The sequence below is a fragment of the Urocampus carinirostris genome, chromosome 13 (genome assembly GCF_059441175.1).
Source record: "Urocampus carinirostris isolate Australia breed hairy pipefish chromosome 13, RoL_Ucar_1.0, whole genome shotgun sequence".
Classification (NCBI taxonomy): domain Eukaryota; kingdom Metazoa; phylum Chordata; class Actinopteri; order Syngnathiformes; family Syngnathidae; genus Urocampus; species Urocampus carinirostris.
In genome coordinates this window covers 36,140,484-36,146,557 of record NC_142361.1, presented here as the reverse complement: position 1 = coordinate 36,146,557, position 6,074 = coordinate 36,140,484, and the positions used below count along the sequence as shown (strand labels likewise).

Sequence of the window (6,074 nt, the reverse complement as noted above, 5' to 3'; positions counted from 1 at the left end):
GGGTCACGGGGGTGCTGGAGCCCATCCCAGCTATCTGTGTCCCACTGCCCAAAACAGGGGCATCAAACTCATTTTAACTTGGGGGCCACCAGATAGAACAAACGTTCTGTCGGGGGCCGGGCGAGTAGATTAAAGAGAAAGAAAAAGAGAAAAAGGGAGGGAAAAGGAGAGAGGGCGGGACAAAGAAAGAAAAAGAAAGAGAGGGAGAAGCCATTGAGAAGCAAAAGATGAAAAGTCGTGAGAGAGGGGGAAAATAAAGGGAGAGGAAGAAAGAAATACAAAGAGAAATGGAAAGACAGAAGGAGAGAAAAGAGAAAAGAAAGTGCAAAGGGTAGGAAGAGAGAAAGAGAAAAGAGAGAAAAGGAAAAAAGGAAGTTAGAGCAAAAGAAGTTAAAAGACACAGAGAGAGAAAGAGATAAAGAGCAACAAAAGAAGAGAAAAAGAGACAGAGACTGAGTGGGAGAAGAGGCGTGGAAAAGAAAGAGAGGGAGAGAGAGAGAGACAGAGAGAGAGAGGGAGAGAGAGAGAAAAAGAGAGAGGGAGAGAGCATGAGAAACAAAAGATGAAAAGTCGTGAGAGAGGGGGAAAAGAAAGGGAGAGGAAGAAAGAAATACAAAGAGAAATGGAAAGACAGAAGGAGAGAAAAGAGAAAAGAAAGTGCAAAGGGTAGGAAGAGAGAAAGAGAAAAGAGAGAAAATGAAAAAAGGAAGTTAGAGCAAAAGAAGTTAAAAGACACAGAGAGAGAAAGAGATAAAGAGCAACAAAAGAAGAGAAAAAGAGACAGAGACTGAGTGGGAGAAGAGGCGTGGAAAAGAAAGAGAGGGAGAGAGAGAGAGAGAGAGAGGGAGAGAGAGAGAGAAAAAGAGAGAGGGAGAGAGCGTGAGAAACAAAAGATGACAAGTCGTGAGAGAGGGGGAAAAGAAAGGGAGAGGAAGAAAGAAGTCCAAAGAGAAATGGAAAGACAGAAGGAGAGAAAAGAGAAAAGAAAGTGCAAAGGGTAGGAAGAGAGAAAAAAGAGAGTAAAGGAAAAAAGGAAGTTAGAGCAAAAGAGGTTAAAAGACACAGAGAGAGAAAGAGATAAAGAGCAACAAAAGAAGAGAAAAAGAGACAGAGACTGAGTGGGAGAAGAGGAGTGGAGAAGAAAGAGAGAGAGAGAGAGAGAGAGAGAGAGAGAGAGAGAAATAAATACAAGTACAGTGTCTTTGTTCAAGGCACCTGGCTTTGGCAACATCAAGTTGACATATTTCAACCTGCAGCTTTTTTTTCTCTTGCGCTTCTCTGAGTGTTGTCTTGCGGGCCGGATTCAATCCCTTAGCGGGCCTGATCTGGCCCGCGGGCCGCCTGTTTGACACCCGTGCCTTAAAGAGACTGTGTGTGTGATATAGTGACTCCTAGTGGTAAACAAAAAAACAACAATTTTTTCAAAAAAAAAAGCAAAAATACACAAACTATCCAATAAATGTGTATTTTAAAAAAATACTTATAGGTCAAGAAATTATTATGAATTAACACCCATAGGACGCTGACATAATTGCCTGCCATCTTGCTGCTACAGGGACCCTCCAAAAAATCTGAGCAAAAAAAAAAAAGCTTCTCCTTAGTCATTTCGAGTCGCAGTAATTTGTATTTTTCCTTGGTTTTTTTAGCACTTGTTTTTAAGCGCAAATAATACAGTGTCCCTTTAATGTACCCTAGGGGCGCATGTACCCCTAATTCAGAATCATTGCCGTAAACCAGAGGTGTCAAACAGGCGGCCCGCGGGCCGGATCAGGCCCGCTAATGGATTGAATCCGGCCCGCGAGACAACGCGGAGGGAAGCGCAAGAGAAAAATAAGCTGAAGTTCGAAATATGTCCACTTAATGTTGCCAAAGCCAGGTGCCTCTCACAAAGACGATGTACTTGTATTTATTTCTCTCTCTCTCTCTCTCCTCTTTGTCTCTTTCTCTCTCTCTCTCTCTCTCTCCCTCTCCTCTTTGTCTCTTTCTCCCCCTCTCTCCCTCTCCTCTTTGTCTCTTTCTCGCGCTGTGTCTTTATACTTTATTTTGCTCTCTCTTTTTTCTTTTTCTCTCTTTCTATCTTGCTTTACCCTCCCCTCTTTCTCCCCTTTTCTCTTTCTCTCCTTCTCTTTTCTCTCCTTCTCTTTTCTCTCTTTTTATTTTTCTTTGGATATCTTTCTATCTTTCTCTTCCCTTCTCTCACTATTTCTCTTTGTATCTGTTATGTTTCTCATGTTCTCTCTTTCTGTCTCTTGCTTTCTCTCTCTCTCTTTTCTCTCATTCTCTTTCTCTCTCTCTCCTCTTTGTCTCTTTCTCTCTCTCTCTCTTTCTCCTCTTTGTCTCTTTCTCTCACTGTGTCTTTATACCTTCTTTTGCTCTCTTTTTTCTTTTTCTCTCGCTCTCTCTTTTTTCTTATTCTCTCTTTCTATCTTGCTTTACCCTCCTCTCTTTCTCCCCTTTTCTTTTTCTCTCCTTCTCTTTTCTCTCTTTCTATTTTTCTTTGAATATCTTTCCCTCTTTCTCTTCCCCTCTCTCACTATTTCTCTTTGTATCTGTTTTGTTTCTCACGTTCTCTCTTTATGTCTCTCTCTCTCGCTCTCTTTCTTTGTCCCACCCTCTTTCTTTTTCTCTTCCTCTCTTATTTCTTTCTCTCTAATCTACTTGTCCGGCCCCCGAGAGAACGTTTGTTCCATCGTGTGGCCCCCGAGTTAAAATGAGTTTGACACCCCTGCCGTAAACCAATCACCATTCACCACAGATCCAATTAAAACGTGAAATTTCATTTAATGGCAGAAAAACAGGAAGGGTTTGAGAAAAAATAACGATTAATTAAAAAAACAATTGAAAAAACATGTATCTGTGGACAAAGTTGTGGATTTTGCAACAGTAATCCCTCGGTTATCGCTGTTAATGGGGACCAAGACCACCCGCGAAAACTGAAAATCAGCGAAGTAGCGGCGCCCCTTCAAAAATGCTTAAAAAAGACGTATACAGGTATACATTATACCCCTCCTGTATACAGTACAGCATATAGAGTACAGGTAGAGAGAGAGAGAGAGTGAAATTCATGTTATAACAAAAAAAAAAACTATATAATATACGGAATAGGACTGCGGCAAAACCACTACGAACCATTCAGTATGATTGTATTAACCGCTCTCAACCACATAGTTTATTTCGCTTGATAACACTACCGGTTACATATTGAAAATAAAAACAGTGAAAATGTGATATTTGTGAAGCGTTTTGGGAAACAACAGTTAAAAAAAATGGTCTGTGTTCATTTTAATGGAAGAGAAAGAGCTAGCTTCTGACAATAACAACATACTTTAGCGAGCGGCATCGAACGGCTTTTACAACAAATACACGAAACTACACGCAATTAGCCGTGTTTAGGTAGTACAAGTCAAACTCGAGATGAAATGTGACAGAAGAGAATATACTTACGTCGCCGAGTTCCTCCATGATAAACTGAGCGCCACATAAGAAGGGGGTGAGGTGGGAGGAGTTGAAAGAAAGGGGGTGAGCGAAGCGGTAACTCACCATGACTAAGCATTGTGTCAGGGCCTCCCCCTCCCCTTCTCAATAAGAGTGTCCACACCGTGTCCTCAGCTCGCTCTCAATGGCGTCAAGTCAATAAATATTTTTATTGAGAAGGTAAGGTATAATTTTTAGACCCGCAAAAGTGGAACCGCGAACTAGCGAGGTTCCACTGTACGGATTTTCCTGTTTTCCTTTGAGATATCCGCCAGTCCATATTGATTGCATGTCTATGACGCCCTTTTTATCCATCGATGTCTATAATTGGTCAAAATAAATTTGGTAGGCGTGGACAAGTTGCCAAATCGTCCAATCACCTTGAAATATTGGCAAAAATCTCCCGCCTTCACCCTGCAAATGAGTGGGGCCATCCAAGATTGATATTGTGGAGAATTTCTACTAATGGAGAACTTAGATCCAGTTAGTGCTAGTTTACGTTAGATAATCTTGTTTCCTGACTACTTGAGTCAGCCAAGAATCGAAAATAAGCCTGAAAGTCATACAAGGATTTCTACTGTAGAGTATGAATAAACGCACGCTAACAAACTCAGAAAAAATATAGTCAAGTCATGTATGTTTATATAGCCCTTTAGCATAAAGTGTCAGGACCAGAACGGAAACAGGAACCAATTGCGTGATGTTTACCACAAGTTTTATTGAAAGAAAGAGGAAAGGCTGCGCCCACGATCCAGTGTTCACTGGACGTGGGAAGCAAGTCGCCTTCGGATTCGGACTGTGATCCGAACACGGAAGTGGATCTTCCGTAGCGAGCGATGGCGGTGTCAGAGACGGAAAACTGGTCGGGACTGGGAGAGCAAAGCGTGGTCGGGGTCAGAAACGGGTCGTAAGCCAGAACGGGAGAGTAGACATAGTCGGGGACAAAAATAAATCGTAAGCCAGGACGGGAGACCAGACGTGGTCGGGATCAAAACAGGTCGTAGCCGGAGACAGACGGGAGCAAAAACGGGACAGGTGGGAGTCAGGGTCGAAAAAGGCTTGCCTAGTATACACCGGCTCGGAGGCCTTGGGGGTAGGGCGCCCGCCCCGAGACTGGGAGGTTGAGGTTCAAGCCTCGGCCGAGTCATACCTAAGACTTAAACATTGGTACCCGTTGCTTCCCTGCTTAGCGCTTAGCATTACGGGTTGGAATTGGGGGGTTTGGTCACCTAATGACTCCCAACACCTCAGTTGGGTTGAGCGAGGGGGCTGGGAATCCCCTCCTCTGAATCAATCTCCCAAAAAGAGTCAGAAATGACTCCAGCCACCTCCCATCCGTTCCAACATTCAGGGTCTTGGAACGGATTAGAATGATTTACATTATTTTTAATGGGAAAAACGATTTCGGTGATCGAACAAATCGGTTTTCAAACAGGGTTCTGGAACGGATTATGGTCGAGAACCGATATATTGAAGGTGTGTGTGTTTCAAGTTTTGAGTTACTGAAATAAGATTTAATTGATGAATGTTATGGTAGCTGTCTGAATCACTTGTTTTTTTGATTGGAGTTCATTGTTGATGAAAAATGGTTGAGGTCATGGATGTCTACAGGCCTTTCCACATGTTGCTCACATTCCGTTTTTAGTTTATTGATGAACAAGAATAGTGGAAGATAAATTGGTCAGTTATACGATTTCAATGTATATCCATGTTGTATATCGGGACTGGTGTTAAATGATGGCTCTGTTGGATATGAAAAAAAATGTTGTGAGAGTCATTAATCTTGGTGTGGCACACTGATTTACAAGAAAATTTGAAAGCGTCACTCCACACCAAAAAGATTGCTGACCCCTACCCTAGAAATAACCTCCGAACGCAATTGAGTCCCGTCTCCGTTCCTGGTTCATGACAAGTCCTGCTAAAACAGGATGCCGGTTCTTCTTCCATGGTCTCCAGGAGGTTACTGCGATGAGCAACTAACAGGCTACAGTTAGAGCCTGTGTCCACCAAAGCGTTTTCCTGCTCTCAGATAATTTTTCCAATTGCTCTCAATGGCAGCGGAAAACAGCATCGAGGGACACTGGGCAGTTTTGAGAGTTGAAAAATTTGTACCCAGTCCCGTCTGTCCCCTTTTGTCAGTCCATCTGCAAACCTTAGTTAACGCTAGGCAAGCCTTGAAAAACCTGGGAATAACCAGATGATTGTGAATCTCATATTCACCCAGCTGTTGAAACACAGTGCAGGCTGGGCGGACATCTTTGCCATCATTCTTATGAGAAATGATTAATTTTGTGTGTATTGAAAGATTTTATGCATTCGACTATAACGGTTATAAAATTAACTACAAAATAAGTACATGTACTCAGTTTGATACAGTAGAGATTCACTGACGTTTTTTCTTCAAAGGTACATTAGAAGGTTAGGCTGTCTGGAACGCATCAGACGTCTTTTGAGAACGGAATTCCTGTGATTGCTGACGGGAGAAGGCCAGACGCACAAGGACAAAACATCAGGTACATTAGAGAACATTTACTAGAAAATGACAGTGGAGCACCACGCTTCAAAGTAGGAAAAAAAAACATCCATAGAAGGTATTTGTC

The 6,074-nt window shown here is 42.4% G+C and overlaps 1 protein-coding gene across 2 annotated transcripts in view; it reads left to right on the top strand.

Moving 5' to 3' along the window:
- ttc7a (tetratricopeptide repeat domain 7A) overlaps positions 1-6,074 on the top strand; it is a 127,412-nt gene that overhangs the window by 116,760 nt on the left and 4,578 nt on the right. Inside the window, exon 22 of one of the 2 annotated variants that reach the window (XR_015852473.1) lies at positions 5,881-5,987. The exons of the other annotated variant lie outside the window; for it this stretch is intronic. The gene's annotated coding sequence lies outside the window, so the exon portion shown is untranslated. The remainder of the gene's footprint in view (positions 1-5,880; positions 5,988-6,074) is intronic. 2 annotated transcript variants of the gene reach the window in all.